Here is a 22,291-nt window from a genome sequence, read left to right as displayed (position 1 = left end):
CACTGTCCCCCTTTTTACTCACTTCTTTCACTTCCCTTATTTTTTCATCTTCCCTTTTTCATTACTTCTATTTCAAAAATTTTGCTCTTCGTTCTTCTTCTTCAGGCGCTCGTGTTCCTCCATTATTGTGGTAAGTCCTTAGTTCCTTCGTCTTTGTTTTTGCCTCAATTTCCTGCCATATTTGTTTTTCACTACTTTGTTCTTACTTCTTTACTAATTTGTTTTTCTTTTGTCTTTCTTGATTGCAGTTTTGAACTTCGTTCTATTCAAGTTCTTGCGTTCGCCATTGTTGTTGTACTCTGTTGCTTCTGCAACTTTTTCTCTTAAAGGTACTTACTTTGTGCCTTTTTGTTGTATGTATTTTCCCAATTTCGCTTCTTTTTGCGTTTTTCTTCACAAGATTGTGTCTTTTGATTCGCCCCAATTGTCACTGTACATTTTTTCCCCTTTTCTTGTTGTTGTAATTGCGTTCTTGATTCTTCCCTTTATTCCTTCATTGTTCTTGTCTCTTAGACTGATCTTTGATTTTCGGTGCCCCATTGCCTTTTCTTCTCTTTGTGGGATTTTGTCTTTATAGATTTCATAATGTCTGACGCTTCTAATAGTCAGAATATGAGTGAGCCTCAAGTGGCCACTGCATCGGATTCTCCTTCCCGATCATCTCCTTCAGGTGAGCGCCCTACGCACACTTTCCTTGTTTCTCCTTCTTCTTCCCCCACTCCTATACAAATGATTATGCCTTTTGAGTGTCCCCCCGCTGTGAATGAGGCGGGTGCTGCTGCGACTCCTACTGCTGCATATGGGTCGGGCAGTAGTCGTCCCATTCAGGGTAGTGCCTTTCGCCCTTTTCAGCGTAAACCTTGCCCTAATTTCTTTGATCCCTACTGTGAGCAGGTGCTTGTTTTGGATGGGATTCTTTTGTTTTGTTTCACCCGTTTGAGGATGCGTGCAATGCGCCATAAACAGTTAGCCGATGCTGTCAAGGCTAATCCCCCTGACGTGTCTCTTGTTAGCCCCATTCCCCATGTTAAGCCTTTAAACAGTTTTGGTTGGCTTGATGACATGGCTGATGTGAATCGGTTTGATCATTATGTAGTGCGGAGTAGCAACGCTGAGACTCCATCACCATCTCCCTCTCCAGCTGTTCAATCGAGCAGGATGACTGAGTCTCCAGGTGATCGCTCTCTTTTCGATTGTCAGCCCACTTATGTTGTGGAGCCCGTAGAAGAGGCAAAACTAAGTTCTTTCTAGATGACAAGTGCTATGGGCCCAAGAATTGTGTGCTGGACTCCAGTTGGCATAAGGACGCTAAGAGGATGGACCTTGCCGCTGTTGGGCAGAAATTTTATGGCTTTGGTGAAGGCTATGAGCTAGTTCTGCCCGCTGACGGTGTGAAGCTGTCTGCTCCTCCTGCTGGTCATATTGCTGTGTTTGCTTCGCAGCTGGATTTGGGTTTGAGGTTTCCTCTTGACATTACTCTGGAGAAGGTGCTTCGTGCCTTCAACATTTATATATCTTTGGTGCATCCAGCTTCTCTTCATACTTTGTTCTGCTTGTTATGGTTCATGCTGTTTCGAAGGTATCTCCTGAGTCTCAGCACCTGTTTAAGTCCTTAAATGAGCCTGAAAAGGTCTGCTTCTGGGACTTAGTCTTGGTGGTACTATGTTACTCCTAAGAAGGGCAGGGTTCTGTCTTACCCAAAGCTTGGTCGCTTCAGGGACTGGACTAGCAAGTTTTTCTAGGTGAAGGTGCCCTCCACTTTTGCTACACCGCGCAACTTCAGGGAAATTCGTACTAATATGGCTGGAGTTACTGTCTTCTCCTCCGAGTCTGCCCGTGAGACGGAGGCTTTTGATGCACTGTAGGGAGCGGGGACTGGTGACTTCAAGTTTCTTAAGATCTGGCTGCCCAACTCCATATACATTGTGGGCAATGAGCAGCTCTCTGCCATGCGTTTATGCTATACGCATGAGTCTAGTAAGTTTTTGGCCTTCTTTCATTTCCTTTTCTCTTTTATTATCCTTTGTCTTGGTCCTTAAGTTTTTTCATTTTCTTGCCTTCTCCTTTTCAGGCTATGACAAGTTGGACAAGCGCATCCTTGAGCTAGCTGATAATTGGAGGGACCCTTTAATTGCTACTCCTGAAAATCCCCCTGAGCTCTTTGACACACTAGAGGTGTATGCTGGCTCCCTGAAGAATGAAGCGAGTCTAGCTCCCGCTGAGCTGCGGGCTGTTTTTGGCACCGTGACTCCTACTGACTACATAAGGTCCAGCCGTGCTGAAGTTGAGCCTTTATCCTCTACTGTTGGCAGTAGACGCGAGACTCGGCTTGCCACTCGAAGAGCGGCTGAAGAATTTGAGGCATTAGTGGCACATGGTGCTTCTCCTGAGAAGCAGCCTAATGCGGCTTCCGGCCGGGTGGCTCCTTAGACCTCTGTTGCCAAAAGACAATGTGAACAAGATTTTGATGATCCGAAGACTACCGTTGATGATTTTGCGGATAGTGTTCTCAAGTTTCATTCTGATGAGGTTAAAACTACCGCTGCGGGCGTAAAGCCCACTTCTTCTGCTGATCATGTTCTGCTCTTTCCTTCTGATTTTGACAATGTTAATGCTGCGAAGGTTGTTGTTGATCCTTCTGCCAAAGCTGCTGATTTCCAGCTTCCCGATGAAACTATCATGGAGCTTCCTAAGTTTCCGCCGCGCCCTTCTTAACTGAGAGGGCGGCTCCGAAGTGCCTCTAGAGCTGGTCACTCCCAGGCGGGGGGTACTCACAAGCAGGATCAGCCAGTGATTGACTTGGAGGATGATCCCGTGACCGCTGCCCCTGCTGAGGATGAGCCTATCGCGAAGAAGGCTCGCACCTCCTCTGGCCTTGATCCTTTTGCTTCTATTTCTGCTAATACTTGGCTTCGTAGTGGGAATGCAGACAGGGGGGTGGATACTCAGAACTCTAGTAAACTTAACAGCTGCGTTCACCAGTTCCTGAGTGATGCTTTTGAGAACTCGCTGTCTGCGACCTCGATCTCTGCTGGGGGTAACTTCCGCCCTACTTGGTATATTGAATTTTTTGAGGTCCCTATTGATGCCCACCTTCGTTCTTTGCTGTGCCTTGATGGAGTTGAGGATGCTCCTTTTCGCCTTGAGATGAACTTTAGGGCTGACGACTCCTTGTTCGTGGACGACCCCTAGAAGGGTGGTACCTTGGGGTATCGTCTTACTTAGGGAGTTCGTCTTTCAGCTGATTCTACGCGCAGCTCAATCAGTCTCCATGCTGGTACGGCTTTTCATGACTTGCAGAAGGTTATTGCTTGCTTTTAACTCTCTCCTTTTAGATTCTGGTCTTTCTTCTTTCTTTTTGTTCGTTCTTTTGCTAATGCCTTGCTTGTTTTTGTTTTTGATTGATTCCCATTTTTGCTTAATATTTTCTTTCCTTGTCTTTCCTGCAGCTTGTCAAGTTTGTTGGAGACTTGTCCAATGCCCTGCTCACAGTGGAGAAGGAGTATCAGAATCAGGGTGGAGACTTGAGATTCAACAGGCTCGTTCTGAGAGGGATGCCATGGTCAATGAGGTGACTCCTCTAAGAGAGAGGGAAGACGCTCTGCAGCTCCAGTTGGGAGGATTTCAGCTCACTCAGACCAAGTTGACGAGTTATGAGGAGCAATTGAAAACCTCTCAGGCCAGGGTACAAACGTTGGAAGGAGAGATTGTGGATCTGTGAGCTAGGCACATAACCGAGCTGGAAGCTGTTAAGAAGGAAGCACTCAAAGCCTTTGAGCTCTCCCCTGCTTTTGCTAAGTTATCGGCTAATCGCCATGATGGTGGATGGGAGGCTGCAGCTCGGTATGTGAGCAGCTTGTATGGTGAAGGTGAGGAGCAGCAAGCTCGTTTCAACACCTTCTGGGCTAAAGTTGAGGCTGTAGGTGATGCTAGTTTGTTTGAGCTGCGTGCTGACCACCCTTGTGTTGTTGGCTCCAAGGTTCCTGACCATGCTGTGCTGAACTTGGAGGTTCCTCTCTGCCCTGACGTCGGTGCAGCTGTTGGGGTGGAGTCTTTAACTGGTGAACAATAAAGGTAATGGCGGCTATCACCTTCCTACTCCAGTAGTTCCTCTAAGTTTCCCTCACCTAGATCTGTGGTAACTAGGTAGTTTTTGTTGCTATTTTTAGGGTGTATAGCCGCTAAAGATTATGTTTTCCTATGTCTTCTCTGAATACTTTATCTTTTATTACTGGGCCTGTCCAGCTTAACATAACTTTATATTTCTCCAACATTATTCGTTGAGTGTTTCCTTGTCCTGGTGGACGAGGGCTTAGTGTTGCATATACTGTAATTAATTTGCTAGATGTTTACTCTGCCTTGGTGGGCAGAGGTTCAGCTATGTATTTTATGTATTTGGCGATCTTTCTGCTACTTTGTCTGTTGATTATCTCATAGTCTGCGTGTTTTTCTGGACCTGCTGTTGTGCCAAGGTATATTAGTACCTACAGCCTCTTTGTTGCGTTCAGTGAAGCCTCATAGGTTGGGCCTCCCTATTTTCCAGATTTAGCTGCTGAGGGATCTCTTGCTTTCTTGTTCTCTACTCTGTTTAGCAAGAACTTTGACGAGTTTTACTCTTCCTACCCTGTTTGCTTTGGATGCCTGTGCATTATGTACTCTATTTAAATTTGATAGAGACTTCCTTGCATGTTGACTAGTTCTTCGGTTGTTGCCTATCTAGGCTTTATTCAGTTTGCTCTACTGAGACTTACTTGTGTCAATCAGTTTTTTGACTGCTCATTATGTGTCATTCAACTTGTTTTACCGGGACTTATTTATGTCGTTCAGCTTGCTTATGCTGCGACTTGTTGTTTGTGCCACTTACTTCCCTTCGTAAGGGCTTATTATATATCTATCTCCTCCCCCTCTCCCCCTCATAGAGGTGAGCTGGGTGGGACTGAGAGAACCTTAGTGTTGCCCACTCAGCTCATCGTCTTCGTTTTCCCTGCCTTTTCATACTCAAGCTGAACGTGCCAGGCTTCCCCCTCAGGCGTCCCCGAGGTGGTGCCCTATTTTACTTTGAGCAGGTGAGGTGAGATTTTAGGGAGGGATGTTTTCCTTTGTCGTTTAATGCTGTTTTGCTGCTTTGTACTAGGGTGCTTTTTGCCTTCAGCACTTACATGTTCTCTTGCTCTCTTTTGTTTTTTTACTTCTGCATGTTAGTATGTGATGCTAAAGCATGATATATTAAAACAAGTTTATGCAATATTCTCCTCACGTAGAGGCTTGTATTTCACTGAATTAAAATGGCTCAAATGCCTTAGTTAACATAACATGAACTAAATAGAGTTCTTGCAAAATTGAAACAACTATCTCCGTTTCTACTTAACTTCTTGCCTTTTAAGCAAAATATTTCTTTAACACATCAGCAATTAAACTATTTCTTAAGACCTAACCTTCTTGATTTGCGAGGGGGAATGCACCTGGTCCTATATGCTCACGAATGATTAAAGGACCTTCCCAATAGGCTGACTGCTTTCCATGCTGATTTCCTCTTCCTACTGTCGCTTTCCTTCTAAGGACCAACTCTCCAGGCAGGAGCTCCCTATGCTTTACTCTTTTGTTGAAAGCTTTGGAAATCCTGCTCTTCTAGGCTGCCAACTTGAGGGCTGCCCTTAGCCTTACTTCCGGCAGGATGTCTAGCTCTTCCAGCATGCTTTTTTCATTTCCTTGTGGTTCATAGTGCTGTATCCTCAGGCTGGGAATTCGCACTTCCACTAGGACAACTGCATCAGCCCTATAGGCTAGGGAGAAAGGGCTTTTACCAGTAGATTCTTTCTTAGTGGTTCTATTTGCCCATAACACCTCTAGGACTAGGTCAGCCCATAGGCCCTTGTGTTCCTCCAGTTTTCTCTACAGGGTTGTTAAGATCAGCTTGTTTGCTGCTTCAGCTTAGCCATTACTCGGGTGCCAGACTGAGGCGCTTGCATGGTATCACAGTCGAACTGACACCCGTGGTCAAAGACTGTGCACTGTGGCATTCCGAACCTTGTGATGATGTTCTTTCATATAAATGTCCTTACTTAGACTGCCTTTATGTACTTAGTAAAATAATTTACTGCCACAATAAGGTACTTCCTGCCCGCCGACCTAGTGGTGAAGGGTCTCAATATGTCCATTCCTTACTGAGAAAATGGGATCGGGCTGAGGACTGGGGTCGGATCATTTGCAGGCTGGTTTATGACTGGGGAATATCTTTGACACTTGTCACACTTTTTCACATATGCCAGTGCGTCTTACGTCAGAGTTGGCCAGTATGCACCTCTTTTGAGATCTACTCCCAATGCCTTTCCACTAATGTGGTGCCACATATCCCTGAGTGTGCTTCTTCCATGATCCTCTCCTGCTCCCATTCGGGGATACACCTTAGCAGTGGTTTTGAGAAGCCCTTCTTGTTAAGCTCCCCATTCATTACCACGTACCGGTTGGCGTCTTTCTTAACCTTCTTACCTTGCACTTCGACGTCTGGTAGCGAGCCGTGAACTTTGTACGCCATAATGTCTGCGAACACAACTCGCTGCTGCCCGATGCAGTTCACCTGCTCCTTTTCAGCGATACTGCTTTTTTCCAGGACTTCCACAATCACCGTCCTCGTGAGGCTCAGCGGGGTAGAACTGGCTAAGTTTGATAAAGCGTCAGCCTAGGAGTTTCCTGCTCTGGGGACCAAGTCTATTTGGAAGTGAACTAGATGGGCTGCCAGTTCCTTTACTTTAGTTACATACTTCAACATGGTGGATTCCCTAATCTCATACGCCCCCTTCAATTGACTGGCGACAAGTTGAGAGTTAGTCTTATGATGGACTTTCCTGGCTCCGGCTGCGATACTCATACGCAAGCATGCCAGCACTGCCTCGTACTCCGCCTCATTGTTTGATGCTCTGAATTTTAAGTTTATGGCGTACTCAAATATATTTCCCTCTAGGGATGTCATTACGATCCCTGCTCCGCTCCCTGTTTGGGCCGAGGATCCATCTACTTCTACCTTCTAAATCCTAATGTCGTCCTCCTTCTCCTCATAAGAGGCTTCCACGATGAAATCTGCTAAGGCTTGTGCCTTGATGGCTTCCCTAGGTTTGACCTCAAACTAATACTCCGAAAGCTCGATGGCCCGTTTGAAGAGTCGGCTTGGTGCATCCATTTATTGTAACGCTTTTTCCAACGGGTGATTTGTGAGGATTTCTATTATGTGCGCGTCAAAATATGGTTTCAACTTCCTTGCTATTGTTACTAGTGCGAAGGCCAACTTTTCCACTAACGAATACCTTTGCTCGGCCTCAGTCAGCACGTGACTCACAAAGTATATTGGCCTTTGCTGCTTTTGCCTTTCTACCAGGAAAACAGCTGCATTATTTGAATTGATGCAGAGATGTACAACTATAGTTTTCTCAGCTCCGGTATGATCATTGTTGGGAGCTTAGTCTGATGCTCCTTAATGCCCTCAAAATCTTCTTTTTCTACGGTTCCCCATTTGAACTCCCTGTTCCCCTTCAACAACTGGTAAAACGGTAAAGCTTTATCGGCTTGCTTGCTGATGAACCTAGTCAGCACGGCCATTCTGTCTGTCAACCGCATGATATCTTTAATGCACTTAGGCTTAGGCAAGCTAGGACTGCTTCGACCTTCTCCGAATTTGCGTCTATTCCTCTCTTGCTAATCAGAAAATCTAAGAATTTTCGTGAGCTAACTCCGAAGACACATTTCTTCGGGTTGAGTTTGATTTTGTACTTGTTTAGGGTGGTGAATGTTTCTTCCAAATCCATGATATGCCCTGCCTACGTGACGCTCTTAACAATTGAGTCGCCAACGTATACTTTGACATTTCTACCTTTCTGGTGTAGGAACACTATATCCATTGTCTTCTGAAAAGTTGCCCGGGCATTCTTCAGCCCAAAAGGCATAGCTATGTAATTGTACACTCCCCCTTCGGTGATGAAGGCGGTTTTCTGCCGGTCTGGATTGTGTAAGTTGATCTGATGATACCCTGAGAAGGCATCCATGAAGCTTAGCAGGCGTGCTCGCTGGTTCAGTCTACCAGCTGATCGATCCGTGGCAGCGGGTAACAGTCTTTTGGGCATGCCTTGTTGAGATCTGTGAAATCAACACACATTCTCCACTGGCCATTTGCCTTTTTCACCATGGCCACGTTGGCTAGCCATTCTGAATAATTGTAGGGTTCAATGAATCCTGCTTCGAAGAGTTTCTCCAGTTCCTCCTAGATTGCACGATTTTTCTCTATGGAGAAACTTTGTTTCTTCTGCCTGACTGGATTAACATCCTCCTTCACATTCAGCATGTGGACCATGACTGCAGGGTCAATTCAAGGCATTTCGTTTGCTGAAAATGCGAAAATATCCTTGTTCTGTCTTAGTAACTCTATGAGGTGCACCCCCACTCCGGGGTCGATGTCTTTTTCCGATTTTTACTGACTTCCTCTCAGCCTGCTTAGTGGACCTTTGTTCTGAGGTTGGCTGCTGTCTTGTCCTTGCAGGCTACTTTAGGGCAGTTATGTAAGATTCCGGAGCTGTCTTCTGGCTTACCCTGAGCTTTGCCGACTGCCCCTCATTGGTCGTGTAGGCCATGGCAAGATGATAGGTGGATACAACTCTGCCGATCTTGTGAATGAGCGGCCTTCCCATGATCACGTTATTGTGTGAAGGAGAGTCTATCACGAGGAACTCTGCTCAAACATCATGTGTTTTTGACCTTTCTCCAACTCGAACTAAGAGCTCGATTATACCCTCCGGGGTCAACCCTGATCCATTAAATCCGGTGACTTCATAGCTCATCCTTTTTAGATCCTTCTTCTCCAACTTCAAATCGTTGAACGTGCTGAAGTATATGATGTTGGCTGAGTTGCCCCTATCTATTAGTATCCTGTCCACCTTCCAGTTTGCAATTCTCATCGTCACTACTAGAGGATCATCATGAGGGTAAATTATGCCCTTCTGGTCATACTCGTCAAATGTAGCTCGCGGCTGCGGGGGAAGGAGTGGCCATCGGTGCTTCTCATTGTAATTTATCTGATGTATCATTGCCCCCAGGTTTGCCCGCGCCTTGTTCACTGTTTTCTCATGTACTAGTCCTCCACTGATCACATATACTCTGCTCTCTGGCTTACTATCTTTGTCCCTGTCCTCAGCGGGACCTCTATGACCTCCTCTGTGGTCACGACCTGTTTTATCCTCCTCCCTTATTCTGGGAGGATCAGCGTGCTACTTGAACTGATTCAGGTACCCTCTCCTGACTAGATCTTCTATGTTATCCTATTAGATGCATGCACTTATCAGTGGTATGGCCGTGGTCCCTATGGAAGTTGCACCACTTGCTGGGATCACGATTGCTTTTAACCATTCTTGGGGGTCTCTACCACTTATCATCAGCTTTAGTCACGCTGAAGATGTGAGACCTCGAGTGGGTTAGTGGGGTATATTGGTCGAACCTTCCAGGCCTTCCCCCTTTCTTTGGATCTAAGCTTATCACCCCCACGGCTCTATCCGCCTCTCTGCGGCTTTGCTTAGCCCTGGCTGCGTCCTCTGCCCGGGTAACTGTGTCGCCTGGCTTCTTCCAGTTCAGCATTGCTCTGTTAGTTTTGTCTGCCTTGATGAACTCGTGTGCTTTACCTAGCGCTTCAGTTAGCATTTTGAGACTCTTATATCCCATATAGGCTCTAAACGGTGAGCCTGGCAGCAAACCGCTTTGCATTGCCAGCAGCACTACTTCCTGGCTCATGTTTGGGATGGTTGTTGCCTCCTTATTGAATTTGGTGATACACTCTCTCAGGGGCTCATCCTTCCCCTAAACTAGTGACATCAGCTTAGTTGTCATCTTGGTTCGATATACCAAGGTAATGAAATGCTCCATGAACATCCTTTTCAGCTGATTATATGAGTACACAGAACCTTTTGGAATGGCTCCATGCCACTCAGCAGCCAGCCCCTCTATGGTTGGTGGGAACGCTTTGCACCAGACTGAATTCGTCATGGTATAGAGCACCATATGATTCTCAAAAGCTGATATATGACTCTTGGGCGTTGTGGTTCCGTTGCACCTGTAGCTCGGCATTTTTATCTTCTCTGTCGGTTCCTCCAGAATCTCCCGGCAAAATAGGTAATCATCCGGAATAACCTGGATCCGTGCTCGCTTCTCCCTATCCGGGCTGGGCCCTCGTTCTGAGACTGGTGACCTGCAGCGGGGAGCTTCCTCTCTGGGCTGACCCTACCCAACTCAAGTACTTTCTTCCTCAGATGGATGAACTCCTTCTGCTCGGGGGTGAGGGTTGTGGGTGCTGGCTTCTTTACCGCCAGCTCTGTAGTTGCTGCTGCTGGTGACGAGCTCGCTCCCTTACCAAAGTTGGCGAGGACTGCCGTCATCACAGCCAGCTGCTCCTTACTGCACTTATAGAGGTTCTGCAAGATGGTTGACATGTTTATGGGTTGCGGTTTTTGGACTATAGGTGCTGAAACAATGGGTTCATTGATCGTATGCCGTATTTGAAAATGGAACTGGATCTTATCGGATCGACTGGTTTCGACGGCGCTTTAACTGCAGCTGACGTCGATCTAATGGGGTTGGATTTTTGTGAGATGGTTGATTTGGGTTTTTCAGCGGATCCTTTGGGATCGACAGTTGCTGCTGGTGCTTTTTATGGTGTTTGGTTGGTGTCATTGGCTTTGGGTATGTGTGTTTGCACAGCTTCCTCTCCGGCCATGGTGGTTTGTCAACTATTCCTTAACTGAGTTAGTGAACCTCAGGTTAGATGATCCTTTCCCTCCTTCTAGCACCAATTGTTCAAGATGTGGATCCAAGCGTTTTGTTTGGTGAACTGGGTCTCGTCAACAACTTACACACGACAGCACACGTAAACTGCCCTCGGGGGTGGATCGAGGAATCCCCCTCCGATGCCTAAGTTAGAGAGTGATTAGAGAGAGATATAGAAAGATATAGAAAGTATAATGACTTGAATGTCTAACCTCTTTTCCATTGTACTTTGCCCTCTATTTATAGGCGTACTATCTCCTATATGGAGAGTTCAGCCTAGTCAGCTCTGCGGGCTGACTCCATCAGGCTGAAGAGCCCTTCTTAGTTGCTTTCTCGGCAATTAGTGCGCACCCTGGGAGCTGGGCGTTAGTTCAGCGGGAGCTATCCTATATAACTAGCCCCTTTAGAGTTGATGGGAAGGAGATCCGTAGGTCGTTGGGATACCACCCCACCCAATCAAACAAAATTTGTAACTTAACAAACCCCTATTTAGTGTAGTGGTAAGTCAAGGTCGAACCCAAAGGAATGGAGGTCAACTGCACGATGCCTAAGTTAAGCTATTCCAAAATCAAGTAAAAGGGGTTTTATGAAGGAAACTAAAGCTAGAGCTAAATGATGCAAGAACTTATATGAAAGCAATCTAAAGACACTAGGGAAATGGATCCACATGTAATTGTAATGGAAAATGGTAATTTGGGAGGTCAAACCGACTAAGTCAAGTGATATGAAGGAAGATCATCATGTATCCAAAAGAGCATACCAAGATGGTTCACCTAGAGGTCTAACTAGCGTCAACTACGCTAAACACTACCTAGGGAACGTCACAAAGCACCTCAATCGTGAAATTGCAAGTTACTAATCAATGGTCCGTATCATAGCAAGCTCACAATGCAATCTAGTGCAATAATCAAAGATGGCCAAACCTCAATCAATCACACACATGCACATGAATTGTCAACCAAATTTAATCATATCATCAACTCCATCAATTATCCCCAAATTACTCTAATCCATTATTCAAACATGCTTCACCATTTCCCTAGCTAGAAAACTACTCACTAGCCATAGGAATCAAGATCAAAACTACAACAATCATCAATTTCATCATCAACATAATTGAAATCAAAGATTGAACCAACAATCAATCAAAATCAATCAAAATTCGATTAAACTACAATCAATCATCAATAACATGGAAAACAAATGAAATCAACTAGAATCAAACTTGTATTGAAATCAAGAAGAAGATCCTTACAAAACTTTGATCTAAAGATCAAATACAATGAGGAATTCTTGAGCAATCACCAAAAATCATGAGTTTCTCTCTCTAAAGTTCTTGAGTTTCTCTCTCTAAAATTCTCTCAAAACTAACTCTCCCCAAAAATCAATCTAAAAAACTTCCTCCTAAAAATAGGTAGAAATAACTATATATACAAAGAGGAGGTCGGTATTGACGCCCAAAAATAGACCCTCGTAGGTGCGGGCGCTCGGAGGAGGGAGAATGGTGCGCACGGGGCATACCCAGATTGGTGCACCCGCACGCACCAGGTGTGCGGCCGCACCCGACTAATGTGCGGCCGCACACCACCTTGGTGCGCCCGCACATGTCTGGGTCTTTCCTTCTTCTTCTCTTCGTCCTAGCTCAAGCGGTGCACACGTCCTAGATGATGATGATGATGGAGGACAAAGTAGGCAGAAACTTTCTTGAATTTCTTGAAAAGTATAAGCCATGAAGAAGGCATATACAAAGCCTTGAAGCTTGCCTCTTGGATCCACCCTTGACTTGAAGCTTCTTGCACCATCTTTAGGCATGAAAACAATGAAAGTTCATAGAGAGGAAGCTCGGGAATTCTTGGACAATCAATTACCACCTACAAATAAATGATAAAAAGCAAGTAAAAGAGAAAAATAACAAGTAAACTAGAAAAAGCATGAAATAGAGAAACTAACTGCAAAAAGCATAAAATGAAGAAAACAAGGATAAAACTAAGGAAAACTAATGAAAAGAGAAAAAATGAAATACAAATCATCCAAAGAGGAACCAAATAAGTGCCATAAATGTCACTCATCAAATTCCCCCAAGCTAAACTTTTGCTCGTCCTCGAGCAAAACAAAGCAAGAAAGAATGAGGATGAAAATTTTGTTGAAACGAAAAAGAAAGACTCAAGATAAGAATATACACTAAAACTCACTGTCGTAGGAATCACGGTTGTTTTTAGCTACAACAAGCCTTTTAAACCCCAAAGTCGCCTATGAGGACGAGTGAGGTCTCGTAAGGGTATCCTAACAGTTTGACCCATAACTCTCCACCAAACATCAATGAGGCAAACCCTAAAAAGGAAGGAAAATGAAATAAAAACAAACCTTTACGAAATGAACCAACATAAAGACTATAATGCAAATGAATGACAATCTTTCTCAAGTAGTTAAGGTATGCACGTTTCAAGATATCCAAGGTTGATTGAAACATAGGGTATGCTAGGCATAGGAACTAGTTATCACAATTCACTTTCATCCCAAACAATCTTACCGTGTTCTTCCCACTAGTCTCAAATCTCCCCTTAGTGAGTGTCCCAATGATTCCTCGAAGGAACCGGAAAAGAATTATTTTAAGGCTACTCGACAATCTTGACTATGCATCCCCTTTCCTTAGGCAATGACCCATGATGCCCTCCCCCGAATAGTGACTCAACTATCTAGGTCGAAAGGTCTTTCCCCAAGGTTGTAACGTAAGGCATAAAGGGTGAAGGTAGGCTAAAATTAAAAAATTTGGTGATTTTCCTAAAAAGTGAAGCAAAAGGGTGATCAATCCTTAACACCACAATCAAGAAATTACCAAACAAAAACAACACCCCCAAGCTTACTTGAAGCTATACTCACAGAAATATATACAAAAAGCGTACACGCTTCTCCCCCAAGATAAAATGAAGCATTGTCCTCAATGCTTAGAAGGAGAAAAGAATACATCAAAATATTTTTGAATTATTCACCTTTTCAATTTTTTTTTTGTGCTTTTATATTGTATTTGCAAAGTCCTTGCCTTTTGCTTAATTCGGACGGCTTTTCCTGAATGCAAATTATTAGTCCATGCCTTTTGAGAAGTAGGACGGCTTTTCCACAAATATTTGCCATTATTCACAAAGAAAATGAAATCACAAACTTGCTTACATAAAAACCAAAATTCCAACTTAACCACCACAAACCTCATCTCAAATGATCATATTGCTTCACAAAAACCAAGAAAATAAAGAAAATGAAACAAAAGGTCAAATAACTAAAGATGTGGCTTGAAAAGAAGGGATAAGGCTCAAATGGTTGCAAGAAGGCAAATGTAAACCCAAAAATAAAGAAAATAACAAAATATAACAAAAATGAAGGCTAGATAGTTCGGTCTCGTGTTTGAGAATCATACATCAAGCTTTATTAGATTAGGTTTGCATAGTCAAGGATCCACGCCGCTCATACAAGGAATGTTGAAGGCTAGAAAAACAAGTAACCTCACAAGGTTGTGGCAAAAACTCACTAGTGGTGTCAAATCAACTATAGGAAGCAACTACCATCGTACCACAAACAAGTAGAATCCGGCTTCATGATCCCCCTAGTTCAAACCAACTACCCTAGCATACACTATCCTAGAGTCAACCGAACATAGTCTCAAACCGTGCATACCTTTACAACCTAGGAAGAAAATCATGCAAAAGAGATGTCCAATGTACAAGGTTCATTTCATAAGAAAAGAAATGAAAAACAATGCCTCAAAATCACATCAAAAATGAAAAGAAAAATAAAGGAAAGTAAGAGAAAAATTAAAATAAAAGAGAGTAAAAGAAAAGAAACGGAGACATAGAAAAGGAAAACATAGGAGAAATAACATGCAAAGGACTAGAAAGCAAGTTAAACACATAAAATTCCCAATCGACAAACAAGTGATCGATAGACAACAAAGTCACCGATCCCAAACACATTACGTGTTAACAAGCATCCATCCTCGAACCATTCAACTTCTCCTAAACTAATTCTATTCTATGCAACCAAGGAAAATAAAGAGAAAATAAGAAAGGTCTCACCGGGTTTCCAAGCTTAGCAAAAATAAATGAAGCGATTAGAAACCACTTCGTAGCATGCCATATCCATAAGCTCTTCAAGGAACCAAGTGAGAAAAAGAAATAAAAGAAACTATGAATAAAGAAAATGGTTAGTAACTTCAAAACAAATAAAAGAAAACAACAAATAAAAGGAAACTAAACTAAGCAAGAAGTATATACAACTAAAGGAAAGAAAAGCTAAACTAACCAAAGAATAGAAAGAATAAAAGAAATAAAACTAAGTAAATAATAAAGTCTAAACTAACTAAAGAACTACTCTAAACTACAAGATTTGGATTTAAGGGATTTGGATCAAAGGGTTTTGGATTAAGGGATTTGGATATATGGGATCATCAACAACAACATGCCAAGCAAAACATCACCACAAACAACAAGCATCCAAGCAAATTGGGCAAACAAGCTAGCTACAAGGAAAGTAGTCTAGAGAACAAGAAAATGAGGAAATAAAACAAGAGGAATGAAAATAAACATGCAAACAACTAAGGAATGTACACAACAACAAAATTGGTCACCGAGCAAGTTATTAGTTCCCCCAAGCTAGATAAAAATACATCTCAACATCCAAATCAAAACAAAACATGCATAAAAAATATAAGGGATGGAGGCAAAAAGCATGAGAAGCTAAAGGGAACTAATAACTACTACCATCACCACCACCACTCCCACTCGGCCCGGCCCCATCGGGGTCCCTGTTGCGCTCTGGGTCATCAAAGGGATGAGGGTAGGGCTCCCATCCTCCGGTGTACCCCTCGGGCCACCCATAATGCCCCTTGAAAAGATCTTGTTGCCAAGGAGCAAGAGGGGTGAAGTTATCGGGCAAAGTGAGTTCAAAGGGGTGGTTGGGATGGACATGGGGGTAGTTAGGATCACCCCTATAGTCACTACCACCCGAAGCCTTGTAATCATAGTTACCGTGCTCGTCCGGATAGTACTGACGCTCGGTGTCGGGGTTAGAAGGCCCCGACCAATAAGGATGCCCATACGAAGGTAGAGGACCTTGTTGGGGCGGGAAGTACGGATAGTTAACCGGGGGAGTAATGTTCCCACGGTTAACCTCCGCCTCATAAATTTGTTGTTGTTGTGTAAACATACCTTGTTGCATCTCTTGAATACCTCTTAGTTGCTCATAGATGGCCCCAAAGTCTTGATCATACATGCCATCCATGTGGATTTTCAATCCACCCCTTTGCTCACTAAGAGCCCTCAAATCCGCATTGGCGAAAGCATGTTGCCCTTGTTGTTGCTCTTGCTCTTGAGGAGCTTGTTGTTGTGAAGAATAATGTTGTTGTTGTTGATGCTGTTGTTGTTGTTGATGTTGTTGTTCTTCTTCATCATCTTCTTCCTCATCCTCATCGGAGTCGAAGTTGGGATGCCGAAAGGACTTGGGAACATGCCACACATTGTTGGCGATCCGAGCCAAAGAAGTCAAGCTGGGGTTAGGCAAGTAGCACCAATGCTCGTTGCCCCTAAGCCACTCATATCTCCCTTCGCTATAGCCCTTGGAGATGAATTGGATTTGACTCAATTGCTGCATATCGAGGTAGATAGAAGTACTATCCCCGATCTCCTTACAAAATGGGAGATAAGCATCGAGGCGAAGGCGAGTCAATAGCCTAGTTACCATGCCCCCGCATGGGATCTCTCCCGTACTCCTCTTGAGAAGGTCCAAACAATATTGGGCAAAGATATACCCCATGTTCACCTGGCCCACATACTCCGGGCGGGTAGACAACCAAAGGACCTTGAGCTCCAACTTGCTCAACTTCCCCAATTCTTATTTGGGGAACAAAACATAGCCCAAAAGACGGTGTACAACCCTAAGGCAAGGTTGGTACACCGATGAGATCTTAGCCCGATTGGTAATAAACTCAGTACCACCTGAGATGTCTTCCCACCATGAGTTTTGATCATACTCCGGGAAGATGTAATGTTCAACGTTGACAATATCCCCGTGGGGATCAAAATCCAGAGCGGCGTTGAACTCTTCCAATGATTGGTCGAAGATGTGGTTGAACAATTGGAAACGCACCCTATATACCCCTCCTACGGGTACAAGCTCTAAGGTAGCCAAGAACTCCAAAGTAGGCTCCTTATAGGTGCCGTAGGCATCGGTGATGAAAGAACCTAATCGGAGATTTAGGAGCAACGACCGCACATCATTATCAATACCCAATTTCAACATATCGGGTTGGAAGTAGTGGCGGGTTTGTTTTAGGATTCTTTCTTCCTTCAAATTTTGGTAGAAGGTCTTTTGTTTGTCAGTGAAGTACTTCGATGTTGGAACTAGTTTTTCTTTTTGGGAAGAGAGGTTGGGGGTCGTGTTTGAGTGGAGGAAGGGTTGGAAGTACTAGGCCTAGAGGAGGTACTTGGGCGAGGAGGTTCATCGATGCTAACATCGGTTTTCCGTTTCTTGGTGAGTTTCTTGAGGTATTTAGACATTTTGAGAGGCTTAGAAAGATCACCAATATCCAACAAAGAGCAAAATCAATGAACCAAGAATACCACACCCAAATTCACCACTTACTACCAAAATTGCCAAACTCCAAATTCACACTTCTTTTCAATCAAAACCAATTCCAAACCAATCAACAACACCAATAATCCAAGAAAAACTCCCTTTCAACAATCCAAGAACAACCACAAGACCAATACCACAATCACCACATACTACCCATATTCCAAATATTCAACTCACAATATATCAACCAAAAATGATGAGAATCACTACAAAATCAACAAACAATACAATGTTATGCAAAATCAATCAACAAACATCACCAAATCACAACCAATATCAAGATCAAGCATCAAAAATCACAAAATCAATACTACACTATTCATGCTCATACAAATTTTCAATCTATGCAAATTTATGATATAAATGGCAAAATTAAAGCAAGGATTAGTGATTATACCATAAGAGAAGCAAGATTAACCAACTTAGAGCAACCAATTTGAACCCACAAAGAAAGCCCCAATTTTCGGCCACCAAGAGTAGGAGAGAGAGTGGGTGAAATTTGGGTCAATTTGTGAGGAATTTTAGTGTAGAAAGATTTGTGAGTGATTTTGAGTGAAAATGGAGTGATTTTAGTGAGGTTTTGAGTGATTTTTGATGGTGAATAATGGAGAACAAGGTGCGCACAAAGGAGGGTTTGAATGAGAGTGTGCGTGAGGAAGATGAGGAAATGAGCAAATGAAGGGAAAAAGGAGGAAGAAGAAGAGTATATGGCCGTCCAGCCCATGTGCGGCCGCACAGGTCTGGTGTGCGCCCGCACACGCCGGCTGTGCGCCCGCACATGCCTCGTGTGCGGCCACACATCCCTGTGCGTGCCCCTTCCTTCCTTTTTCTCAAAATTTGATACTTACTGCCCATTTTGGTGTGCACATGAATCATGATGGTGATGAGGAACAACATAGGCAGTAGCTAAAATCATTTTCAAAGCCCTCAAAGTTGAAAATTCATGTGTTCACCACAAAAATTCACTAAGTATCAATTTCCTCCAACTTTCAAAACATGAATTTCCTATCTTACCTCTCTAAAATTCTTACCCTTTTACCACAAATTTCGATTAGAATCGAACAAAATGTGATTTGTGCCACGAACAACTTCCATTCATCATGCATACTTGTAGAATTCCAATCCCGCAAAAGGTCATCCTAAAAATCCAATCAAGTAGAAAAGTAAAAGAAAAGACAAAGTAATAAAAGAAACAAAAATAAGAAAATTCAAAAATCAAAGGGAAAAGTTAGAAACTCCGGGTTGCCTCCTGGGAAGCGCTTCCTTAAGGTCCTAAGCTCGACCTTTCCTCCAAATCATGGAGGATCAAAGAACACCACCTTCTTCAAGGTGGTTGATAGAGCAAAAGTTTCTTCAATTTTGAGCAACTTCTCGTCGTTGCTTAATGAAACCTTCACAAAATTCTTTTCAAATTCTTCCTTCTCCTTTCTCAACTTCTTTCTTTTTCTTGCTTTCTTCGAGTCACGGGCCTTTTTCTTCGGCTTGACTTCAACATCTTTAATCATGGAAGCTTTCTCTTCATCTTGAGAATTAAGCTTGAACCAATTTGGAATCTCAATTTCTTTCTCATCCCTTGGCTTTTGAATTACAAATTCTTCTTCACTAACATCATCAAGACTTGTACAAACATCATTAACAATCTCAAAACCACCATTAGTAGAAGAATCAATCATGCACATATCATTAATGGAACGAGAAAGACTAGTACATGCTATATCTTGCACACAAGATAAGGACTCATGCATTGGCTTCAACTTAAAACTCTCTTCCAATTTTCCACATCTCAAAGTGATTTGACCTCCCTTCACATCTATTAAGGCTCCCGAGGTGGCTAAGAAAGGCCTCCCTAGAATGATTGGAATATGCTCATCCTCCTCAATCTCCAAAACAACAAAATCCACGGGAAAGACAAACTCTCCAATCTTTAGAGGAACATCATCAATTCTTCCCTTAGGAAGCTTAATAGAGCGATCGGCCAATTGAAGTGTTATATTAGATGGTTGAAGCTCACCTAGATCAAGCCTTTTGAAAACCGAAAAGGGCATAATACTCACACTAGCCCCTAGATCACACAAAGCATTCTCAAAAACCATTTTCTTGATTTGACAACGGATTGAAAAATTCCCCGGATCTTCCTATTTCTCCGGAAGCTCACCATGGATAAGAGCACTAAAACACTTCCCTCCTTCCACCGAACTACCCTCATCAAAATCTTCCTTCTCCTCTAGTATCTCCTTAAGGAACTTGGAGTACTTAGGCATATCGGGAATTGGCTCGATAGAGGGTGTGGAATCTTGAACATCCTTAAGAACTTCAAGGAACTTCCCAAATTGCTCATCCATTTTGAATCTCAAATATTTTTGGGGATATGGTAGATCGGGAAATCTCTCTACCTCACTCATCTTTTCAACAACATATTCTTCTTTTTCCTCAACCTCACAATAAATTTCCTTGGACTCAACCCTCTCCACTTCATTTTCCATAGCACCACTCTCATCTCTTTCCTCTTTTGAACAAGAAACTCCCTCATAAAAATCATTTCCACCACTTATGGCAATAGAGTACACGGGTTTCTTTGGTTCAACACCTTGGGAAGGCAAAGATGAAGGACTAGCAAAATCCTTAATAGTGCTTGCTAATTGGGTAATTTGAGTCTCAAGCATCTTATTGTGGGTCATCATCTCATTGAATTTCTTATCACTAACCGCCATATAGGTGTTAATGATCTTGGTTTGATTATCAATCAATTCCTCCAAAGTAGTCCTAGGAGAAGAAGGTTGTGAATAGGAATTTTCACCTTGAGTCTTTGGAACAAAACCGGGTGGGGGACCTCTTTGAGCATTGTTTTGAAAATTTCCCTTTCCTTGATTGTTCCAATTACCCCTATTTTGATTTGAACCATAACCTTGATTATGGTTACCACCACCATGATTATGATTACCATTACCTTGGTTATGATTTACATAACCTTGGTTTTGATTACCATAATTTTGGCTTTAGCTTTGATTTTGGCCACTATAACCTTGGTTATGGTTACCACGAGAACCTTGATTCCTTTGGTTCCTATAACCACTACCATGATTATAGTTGTCAAAATTGCCTTGGTTTTGGTAATTCCTATTCCATTGGCCTCTTTGATTATCAAACCTTTGAACATTGTTGTTTGACACAAAATTAACATGTTCACACTCATTGTTGTCAAACTCATCAACACATTCATTGTTGCAATTGCTAGAATCATGGTCATATGATCCACATACATCACAAAACAAACATCCCATAGGGATATTATGTGAAGTAAAAGGAGTTTGAGAGTTAGAAGAAGTACCTCTCCCCTTAATTTGGGAGGGAAGATTTGGAGCTTGGGAAGAGGAAGAAACACTCTCCAAATTAGCCTTGATCGCCGTCATCTCCTTTCCCAAGTTTGTCATTTGTGAGGAAAAATTGTTGATGGCGTTAAGATGGTCCACCGAGTACAACGAAGATTGCTTACTTGAAGAATCTCTTTCCCCATCTTGCCAATCTCTATAGTAAGTCACCACATCCTCTATTATGTCCACAACTTCTTCTTCGGTTTTGTTCATGATTGGACCACCGGCCCCTCCATCAAGGCATGCCTTGCCTTGAGGACTCAAACCACCGTAGAAGATTTGGATCAATTGATATGTTGGAATTCCGTGGTGAGGACATTCTCTTTGGTACTCCTTGAATCTCTCCCATGCCTCATAAATACTCTCATTTGGCTTTTGCTTGAATCCTTGAATTAAAGCCCTTGCCTCCGCCGTTTTCTTTTGAGGATAGAAACGGGACAAGAAAGCTTTAGTGACATCATCCCAAGTTCTCAATGAATTGGGCTTCACCTCTTTATCTAGCCATTCCAAAGACCTTCCTATGAGGGAGAAAGGAAACAACTTAAGGCGGATGAATTCTTGAGACACTCCATTAACCTTGATCGTGTTGCAATATTTTGCCTTTTGAGTGTCCCCCCGCTGTGAATGAGGCGGGTGCTGCTGCGACTCCTACTGCTGCATATGGGTCGGGCAGTAGTCGTCCCATTGAGGGTAGTGCCTTTCGCCCTTTTCAGCGTAAACCTTGCCCTAATTTCTTTGATCCCTACTGTGAGCGGGTGCTTGTTCTGGATGGGATTCTTTTGTTTCGTTTCACCCGTTTGAGGATGCGTGCAATGCGCCATAAATAGTTAGTCGATGTTGTCAAGGCTAATCCCCCTGACGTGTCTCTTGTTAGCCCCATTCCCCATGTTAAGCCTTTAAACAGTTTTGGTTGGCTTGATGACATGGCTGATGTGAATCGGTTTGATCATTATGTAGTGCGGGGTAGCAACGCTGAGACTCCATCACCACCTCCCTCTCCAGCTGTTCAATCGAGCAGGATGACTGAGTCTCCAGGTGATCGCTCTCTTTTCGATTGTCAGCCCACTTATGTTGTGGAGCCCGTAGAAGAGGCAAAACTAAGTTCTTTCTAGATGACAAGTGCTATGGGCCCAAGAATTGTGTGCCTGACTCCAGTTGGCATAGGGACGCTAAGAGGATGGACCTTGCCGCTGTTGGGCAGAAATTTTATGGCTTTGGTGAAGGCTATGAGCTAGTTCTGCCCGCTGACGGTGTGAAGCTGTCTGCTCCTCCTGCTGGTCATATTGCTGTGTTTGCTTCGCAGCTGGATTTGGGTTTGAGGTTTCCTCTTGACATTACTCTGGAGAAGGTGCTTCGTGCCTTCAACATTTATATATCTTTGGTGCATCCAGCTTCTCTTCATACTTTGTTCTGCTTGTTATGGTTCCTGCTGTTTCGAAGGTATCTCCTGAGTCTCAGCACCTGTTTAAGTCCTTAAATGAGCCTGAAGAGGTCTGCTT

At 43.3% G+C, this 22,291-nt stretch overlaps 1 non-coding gene across 1 annotated transcript; it reads left to right on the top strand.

The window, feature by feature from the left end:
* Positions 1 to 21,093: 21,093 nt before the first annotated feature.
* On the top strand, positions 21,094 to 21,199 carry LOC145606527 (small nucleolar RNA R71). Its single transcript, XR_014105386.1, has one exon. It is a non-coding gene; the product is annotated as a small nucleolar RNA R71 (small nucleolar RNA).
* Positions 21,200 to 22,291: the final 1,092 nt, after the last annotated feature.

The sequence above is a fragment of the Chenopodium album genome, chromosome 22 (genome assembly GCF_948465745.1).
Source record: "Chenopodium album chromosome 22, dcCheAlbu1.1, whole genome shotgun sequence".
In the NCBI taxonomy this organism is placed as follows: domain Eukaryota; kingdom Viridiplantae; phylum Streptophyta; class Magnoliopsida; order Caryophyllales; family Amaranthaceae; genus Chenopodium; species Chenopodium album.
The sequence above is the reverse complement of the archived record's forward strand: the minus strand, read 5'-3'. Positions and strand labels throughout refer to the sequence as shown.